Here is a 9,244-nt window from a genome sequence, read left to right as displayed (position 1 = left end):
AACCTTCTTGTGACCGGCTCAGTGTCCTAACTCACTGAGCTACACATGACACCAGTATGCATGACAGAAGGCAACGCGGGACTTTGCCTGGACTCACCTCCGTCAGGCCGAAGGGGATGTTGCCGACATAAAGCCGCCTGGCCTGCCGGGTCATCTGGCTGCCGACCATCGGCACCTGGGTGGGCGTCACTGCCACGCCGCTGGTGGTGGATGTTGCCAGTAAAGCTATCGTGGGGATCTGCCCTGCAGCTGTGGGGAGGAGAAAGGGCTTCAAGACCCCAACCAGGGACGGCCAGAACATCCGGATCGTCGCCTTCATTTGCTTCTAACCCCTAGGTTTAAGCTCTCTTCACACTGTCTGAAATCATCCCAAGTGTTATTCCCTCTTTGACCAGCAGGGGGGAGGAGGGCACTCCAGAATAAATGCTTTCATTGCAACCAATATACCATAACCTTGCAATACTGAACTAGCACACATGGAAGCGTCGCATCCAAACCTTGCATTGCCTTGTACTGCATGGGGGTGATGTGCTCGAATCCCGGAGGGGGAACATCCCAGTACTTGTATGTCCTTTTCTTACGGCTTCTCCGAGGAGAGTAGCTGCCCAAACACAAAACAGAAGGTTGTTTTCCCCAAACAATACAGTGTAAACACTCAGAATCTGGCAAAAACAAACAGATGGCAGAATGTTTACATTTAACTTTGGATCGCAGGCAGTTTAAGGTCATGAGGGTGTGACCATGCGCCACTTTTTAGGCTGGCTTTGAGGTCCCATCGCTATGGCGGGGGCTACTTATAAACGCCAGTTAAAATTTAATATGGGTACAGTCCCCCTTCCCACCACGAAGAAACCAATTGGTTGATTGTGAAAGAAACTTGTTAAGAGGCCTCAAACCATGCTAGATATCAGCTTCAGTGCCTGTAACCGGGACCGTGAGGGGGGGTACCTGTGCTTCTTGTGCTCGCGTGAGCTGCTCCGTCGGTCACGACCCTTGCGGTCGCGGCTGCTGCTGCGCTTCTCGTGACTCCGCCCCCTGGAGTCCTTGCTCCAGCGGCGGTGCTTCACGCCACGGCTCAGAGACCGGCTGCGGCTACGCTTCTTGTGTCGCTCCTTCTCCCGCTCTGGGGGACGACACCGTGGTACCAGTGAGACGGTGGGCGGAGCGACATGACTGCCCCCCTACCATCCATTTCGATAAATCCAAGATGTGTAACTCAGAGGGATTATGAATGTGTGTCCGGATGGTTGTGGGTTTGAAGCCCATGAGTCACAGAGTAATCATATTACCAACTTCCCTGGGGTGCTGGATGCTGACTGACCCAGCGCTATGCCTTAAAAGTCACTTACGGAGACCAAGATGTGGTACGGGGTCTAACTCCCCAGTTTCCTCACCAGAATGAAGCACCTCCATTCAATTCACATATTCAATCACACCCTCCTGAAACAAACACACCCATCTCTCAATGGCTAATAATTTCAAGGGCACAAGGACATCCCCTTGAATGTCAGTCTGTTGTGAAACAATAAAAACATAACCAGACTAATTAATGATATAGGAGCACAGTGGTGAGTACAGTTGCCTCACGCCTCCGAGTCTGGAGGCCTGAATTTTGCCTCTGCTCTCTGTATGGGGAATTTGCCTGGAATAGGCTCCAGGGGAGCCTGACTAAGATAACTGGTTGGACGATGGATGGGTAATTAATATCGTTTCAATCTGACAGACAGCACTTTATTAAACTAGCAATAAAATATCACCTTTCTATCCCAGCAGGTCCTTCATATAGAAGCTTAAATAAATCCCTGAAGGTGCAGTTTTCAGTGAAGCATTTAAACGCAGGTGCTGCTCGAGGAATCAGCTTCATGCATCAGTTATAACAGCGTTACGGTAATGCACCGCTGCAAAAGTACAGACACGGAGCGGCCAATGCATCTTACGTAAATCGGTAATAACCAATTACCGCAATCGCAGGCATAGTCAGAGCGCAGATATGAATGACTGGAACTGCTAGTTTATCAAACACGGCGGCACTTAGTGCTCGTCTAGCCGAATCAGGTCGTTTCGAATGACATTTTAGTGATTTAGTGATAAGGAGCTGATATGACAAGATTGCCATTTGATAGGTACATAAATCAATCCTACTTTCGACTCCGTTGTAACGCATGTTGTATATTTCAGTTGCGTTAGTATGGCTTAAGTTTATTCAGTTTACTGGATTCTCTGCACTTTAATGAAGTTATATGTGTATTGTTATATAACTGTACATCATTGTTAGTTACTGCTATCCGCTGTAAAGGTAGATACAGGTGCAAGACTTTGCAATAACGACCTAAAAGCAGTTGTTATGATTCCAGGGAACGCGGCTGATTTTTAGAGTCTATACATCATGAAGAAACGGCGATCGTGTGAGAAAGACTTATTCTGTACGGATGACAGGGCCAGCATTTCGGACCCAAGGGAAAGGCTATTGTGCATCGGAAAGAGACAAAATCATATCATTATATAGAAAACTCGTCGTAGTATTTAAAAACCAAGTAACTAACACTGTTATTAAGTGCGGACTTTAAATCAAGTGGTCGCGGTCGTTTTTATTTGCATAAAACTTTAAACGTGATCTTGAAAATATAACGCTTGCAACAAACATCCATGCATAGTGTGTTACTGCGAATGAAAATACGCGGGTCACAATTTATGATCCAAGTGTATAATGGTAAATAATTAAATAAATAAAACCGCAGGCTTTCACATCGAGTGCACCCCAATAACGTTTCATTGAAATGTCCATGTTATGTACGCCGGGCACTGATGGATGCAGGCCTAGCGATCTCTATAACAATGCCAAGCAAAGAATGTCACTGATTTACCAAAGCGGTCAGTTTTCGGGGATCCTGCGGCAGCTGGGAGAAGAAGAATCGGGCAGGTTTCAGAATCGGCGAGCGCTCGGATAAAAGGCACCGATTTCCCAGCCGCGCTTTTCTTTTCGGAACCAGCAGAAGTGCCCTCCGCACCATCCTCGGCGCTAGGACACGCCGGCCACTTTATTACCCTAAAACAGGGAGCATACACCGATCTTCAAAGCCAAACTTACCTTGCCGATTTTCGCTTAACTGCTTCTCAAACTCATCGAAATCGGACATTTTTCAGTCCGTACTAAAGACGTATTGCAAAATAAGCAGAGGTCCAACAGTAGGCCTTTGAATGGGCTACAGGCTGCATTGGGTTCTGCTGCTTTTTCTTCCGAGTCGCCTGCCCCTCCTCCCCCGAAGTCATCGGCTCTTCCTCGGTTGTATCACACACAGGTTCGGAAACATTCGATGCGCATTACCGTCCCCTCCTGCACTGGAGGGTTAAGGACAACGTGATTATATCGAACCAAAATTGAAATGTGCAAGTTGACTTTCCTAGTTATACGTCTTCATTTTTATTCTGGGTTTAACAACCATGAGTTTATGACGTATTTTACATGATTAGTTGGCGACTGGACCTTATTGTTTATATCTCTTATTAAGGATCCATCCATCCATACATCAATTATCAAAACCACACACTTACAATCCGAGTCTAGTTTCATATGCTGCGCTGCTGAGCGACCCGCAGAATATTATGCATGAGTACAAGTCACAAGCCCCGTTTCCACTAACACGGGGCCGGTTCTAGCTTGGTGCCTTTTGAGACCGAGGCAAAAAGATGCAGACTCTCCCCGTCGGGGAATCGAACCCCGGTCTCCCGCGTGACAGGCGGGGATACTCACCACTATACTAACGAGGAGATGTACGCGCACTACTTTTACATCTTCAAGATAAACAGCGGATGACTACTAACATTTGCGAGTAATCAATGACTGAGCTTCATGTCATGACCATGGTGCTCAAGAGAAGAAAAAATACATAATGTACGTCCACTGATACCAGAACAACCATATAGCTTTATACTAAGACGATGATTAAACGGAAAATTCCTTTACAAAACACTGCCACAAAATCATAGTTTCGCAATATTACATCGTGCAACGGGACACAGTGTAAGTACGTGAAGTCGGTAATTAAATCAAGAAAAAAAAGTGAGAGGAAAAGAATACTTTTCTATTATCATATTTTTCTAACTGGCCAAACTGAGTCATATTTTGATTATACACACTAACAGAAAAACAGTGCAAATCTCCGGTAGTCCGTTTCACTTGCGCTCCGCTATGGGGCAGTAACAAGCAGAGCTTAAGTGTGGAAGGAAAAAAAAAACACAGGACAGCATCAATCCCAACTTCACAAACGCCGGAGATCGAGATGCTGTAAGCATGACAATTAACATCTTTATCCAAGGGAACAGCTGCAAGACACAGATGCCGCGCCTAACAAAGGTAGGATCGATTCCGAAGTTCAGGCATTTACAGACGCGGACTCTTCTGGAGTTGATTTTTTTCGGGAGATACGCATCAACTTCAAAAGTATGAACCGCATTATATCTATATCTGTTATGACGTTGTAGCTATTGATACTGATGCATCACAAAAATAATTTAAATGTTTTTTCATTCTGACATATGTTCGTTCGGACGAGGATTTTATTATATGAGATAAGTTTTAAATGAAAACTTTTTTTAATCTATATGATTAATTCTCGAATCTAAGCCAGACTTCACATAAATCATTCATTCATAAATATAATGGAACATACAACATCCAGGTATCCATGAAATTTATGATCAGGCTATACGTTTGTGATAACAACAAAACAACACAACATGTATATTTACAATATATGGGCCTATTGTTTAATATTGCCTCCAAATTATAGCCAGACAATAACGCAATAGGCCGACATCAAACTATTTTCATGTAAAACAAAAGTGCTGGCAGTTTGCTTGTGCTTACAGACCCCGCCTTGAGCCCATCCAGAAAGATCCCAAAAATAACCGACAAGCAAAGGTTGTAACAATCTGAGCATGTTTAGTTTAATGTAATCAGGAGCCGAATTAATAACGCGAATAAATGATCAAACCGAAAGTCTGTAGTCGGGAATATCCGATAACGTCTTTGACGTGCAGTTAAGATAGTCAGAGGAAAAACCTTGTAGTTTACTTATATATATGCCTAAATATATGAGTGTGTCTCTCCGGTGATTTAATGATGAATATAACGATTACATATCAAATCACACATTAAGCAATTATTATATTACTAGGTTGAACGTTTTCACTATGTCTGTCGTCACCTTGATTTCACGATTTTGACTATTCTTCTTATCCCAGATTGAACAAGTCATTGTGGCGATGCAAGATCCCGACATGGGGATAAAGATGAAGAATCAAAGACTGTTAATCACAGTGATTCCACATGCGATGACAGGTGCACGATACATATTTTACTTTTTAAAAATAATTTTTCATGCCGCCCGGGTTGTCTTACACCCGGCCGTGCAGTGTCCCGGGGGCCGGGTCCTAATGGTCATTTAAGCCCTTCACAGGAAAGCCCATACATCGGCGGTCTTCGGGAATCCTGTGCATTAAGACTGTCATCGATCTCCTTGCGCTCATATTTATTTATGTAATTTATTTATCGAGTTCAGCGTTTTTGATTTATGACGGCTTAATGCATTTCTCGACTCTAACTAGATGCCTTCCTCGCTATGCCTTCCCAGGAAATGATATCGTGGAGTGGCTAATTCAGAAGTACTCCATCATGGAAGAAGGTAGGGCCGAGAAGTATGTAGGGAAGCGTTACCTGGTGCTCTTATGTGAGGTTAATCGATTGTTTTTTTCCCTTCGTGACGACGATGGCGCCCCTGCTGGCGAAAGACGTCATCAGGTTTTTTTTTTTTTGTAATAAAATAACAGAAATAAACGAGTCTTTTGAATAATAAATACAAATGAAGTAATAGAATTTGTCATCCATACAACAGATTAGCCTAGCTGCATTTATGTGTAAGCATATGCAATTCACGTGTCTGACAGAAGCATGTTCTGTTCCATTGATATTGCTGAGCCTGTGAATTAATAAATGTCAGAATTGAGCTTGTCCATAACATAGACACCCCATTCGCCTGAAGCTTTTGGGATTTTCTTCCCCTGGCGTCAATTTATCTGCTGAATTATTTATCTTTCTGCTGAGAGGCTATTAGTACAAATAATCTGTAGGCCAGTCCCGAGTCGCGCCGCTACGCATGCTGAGCTGTACGGTTTGATAGTCCCGATGCAAACTTCGCTGATAGCCAGAGGCAGTCAGTCATGCCTGGAGAAATATCGCTATCCGTCTCCCTCATTATGCACTTCTGCAAGACGCTGTTGTCCTGAATTCCCGGGCGATGCAGATGAGGTTTTAAATAGCAAGGGAGCAGATTTCCCTGATTTACAGCCCAGATTGGAAAAGAAGTCGGAATGGAAAGGAGGGGACTTTTAGGCAGTAGATGGCAGATGCATTAACAGACTTGAATGGGCAAAAAACCTGTTGCCCCGGTAAGCAGTTACCCCTCCCTGTAAACACTAGGCTTCCCCCTAGCAGCGCTGTTGCTGCGCCGGTCTGAAACCCCCGGGAGCGCCTGACTGCCAATGGCCGCGGAGGCAGCCGGAAAGTGGAAAGTCCCAATTACTCGTAATTAATTATAGTTCCGATGAGGAATGCACCATCCCCGCGGCTTATTCTGTGCACCATGTCAACGTTTTTTCCAGTTACTTGCTATACCGTAAAATAAAATATAATATGCCTACTCAGTTTCTAGTTATCGTGTGTTCTACTGTATTCCACTGACAAAAATTTAGAGAATTACTATGCCTAAATCTGGGCTACGAGTAGTGGATTTGTTTGAGCTTTGAGTAGTTTACGTGGAAATGAGTGACCACTTTGTGTGTTTTCAGAGGCACTTCATGTGGGGAATCTGATCGTGAAGCACGGCTACATTTACCCCCTAAAGGACCCCAGGACGCTCGTCCTGGGGCCCGACGAGACGCCGTATCGCTTCCAGGTAACCTAAAACCACGGTTTCTTCAGATGGAGGGCAGCGCGAGAGGGTGGTGGCCATATGGGGGGGCACGCATATCGAAACTATTCGTTGGAGAGACTGCGGAATTACCGTGTAGGACAGTATTTCTCAATCTGGTCCGGGCTCCAGAGCTGAGAGGGTGCAAAAACGTAGACTGTCTGGTAGGGAGCTGGGAGGGAGCAAAAACGTGGATCATCTGTGTGTCGCCGAGGACCGGATTGGGAAACACTGATGTATGAGAACCAATGCCAGTTAAAGTAGCAAAATGCCTTCCACCCGCCTTGTCCCTGACATGTTAAATCACAAAGCACCTTTGTCACGCTGCTTCTGAATAGTTTCAAATGACAGCATCTCCTTTTTGCTAGACTCCGTACTTCTGGAGCTCTCAGCAGTGGCCAGCCTCCGAGCTAGATTACGGTGATTACCAATTATTAATCATGTGCTCGCCTATTACATCATTACTTCCCTTTACTAGAATAATAGAAAAACACAGTTTCTTGCCATGTCTTTCTTTTGCTCTTCTAAAGCGATTTATTTGACTAAGAAGAATATCAGAAAGCAAGGGCAGCTGATAGACTATGAAAAGGTAAGAGAAAATTTTTATTTATGTACATTTCAATGCTATTCTTATTCGCTGGTCTGAAGCATTGCTTGATGAGATCATGTGATAGCTGAATGCTCATGGGAGTTTTACTTACACAAAATATTATGAGGGTAGAAGGAAAAATGATTGGTTCAGAGAGATAACCAATTAGATTGTACATGAGGTGGATCCGAGCAACTAGAGGAGGCAGGAGCAACCAATCAGATGTCTTGGTCCTGCCTCCTCTGCAATCTGATTGGTTATCTATCCGAACCAATCATTTTCCTTCTGCCCTCAGAACATTTTTGTGTAAGAAAACCTCCCACCAATTATGCACATAGTAGGATCGCACATAGACATCCACCAACTTGCCGCCATGTTGCGTCAGGGTCAACGCATTTTAGGTTCTCATCAGTAAGAGGGTTTGTGAATCCGACACTGCCAGCTGATATCCTGGGAGGGGTTCGGCCTGTGAGTCATAACGTGAACCCATGCAGCAACGCAGCCAGCCGTGCGACCTGGCAATGTCGCATTTAAACATCGTCTCCGCAGGACAGCTACAACATGTTGCACAAACGGATCAACCACACCTGGGACTTCGTGGTGATGCAGGCGAAGGAGCAGCTCAGGTAAACCCCACCCCAGCCCGGGAATACTGTCGCATCGAGCTATGAAATCAATTTCATAAATGCACACAAGGGGACAGATGAGAATGGATGAATAAATCTCGTATTAAGAGGATGATGATGTTACCTAAATTAAAAAGTAACATGGTGTGTGGTCATAATTTCCCTCCTATCTGTTAAATCAGACCTCAGCCTAAACACTAGAGTCGGAAATCCATTTCTAAGTGAAAAAGGAAACAGAAAAATGAAAACCCTACCTTGCAGTTCAGTGATTACCGCTATATGCTAATTACCCAGTATGCTTTCTGACTCTCCATCGACTGCTCTGCTCCTACCAGGGCAGCCAAACAGAGGCGCAAGGCGGACCGCATCGTGCTGGAATGTCAGGAACAGGCCTACTGGCTCGTCAACAGACCGCCAGTAAGCACCTCCCCCGAAACCCCTGACTCCCTACATCTGCCCCGGCGAAAACCCAGTATGCTGTGATTAGAGTAAAGCACACACTGGGTAAACCTGAACTCAATGCACCTTGGCAGCTCGAATATCGCCTCAGGCTGGGGGCGATTCTAGGATTTTTTTGAGGTTGTGGGGCAGAGTGGTGGCTCTGGGCCTAGGGATCTGTGCAAGCAAGTGGAAGGTTGTTGGTTCAAATCCTGTGAATGCCCAGAGTGATTCTACTCCGTTGGGCCTTTCAGCAAGGGCCTTAACCTGCAATTGCTTTGTCCTGGGTATGACATTAATCTACATGCAGGCCTGTTAGGAGATCCTTCAACTTACAGGGGAAACTTGGCAGGATTGGCAGGAAGGCATAGGCAGGGTCCCATTCCCCCACAGAGAGCTGGGGGGTTGTGCAGTTCTCTCCCACGACAACGGGTTTGTTCAATGAAGGAAGGCAAAGGAAACATCTGTAAGGACATATGGAACATTTCCGGTATAATTTTCGATCTCCGTCATCTCCAGAGCATTGAGCTCAGCAAAATTCACGGGGGGGGGGGGGGGGGGGGGGAGTTTTATCTTCGTTAAGTAAGACACACAGAGTGTCTCCATGCATACTTTGTGGGGGA

The 9,244-nt window shown here is 45.2% G+C and overlaps 1 non-coding gene across 1 annotated transcript; it reads right to left on the bottom strand.

The window, feature by feature from the left end:
• Positions 1–3,696: 3,696 nt before the first annotated feature.
• Positions 3,697–3,768, bottom strand: trnad-guc (transfer RNA aspartic acid (anticodon GUC)). The gene has a single exon. It is a non-coding gene; the product is annotated as a tRNA-Asp (tRNA).
• Positions 3,769–9,244: the final 5,476 nt, after the last annotated feature.

This window comes from Brienomyrus brachyistius, unplaced genomic scaffold, assembly GCF_023856365.1.
Source record: "Brienomyrus brachyistius isolate T26 unplaced genomic scaffold, BBRACH_0.4 scaffold390, whole genome shotgun sequence".
In the NCBI taxonomy this organism is placed as follows: domain Eukaryota; kingdom Metazoa; phylum Chordata; class Actinopteri; order Osteoglossiformes; family Mormyridae; genus Brienomyrus; species Brienomyrus brachyistius.
The sequence above is the reverse complement of the archived record's forward strand: the minus strand, read 5'-3'. Positions and strand labels throughout refer to the sequence as shown.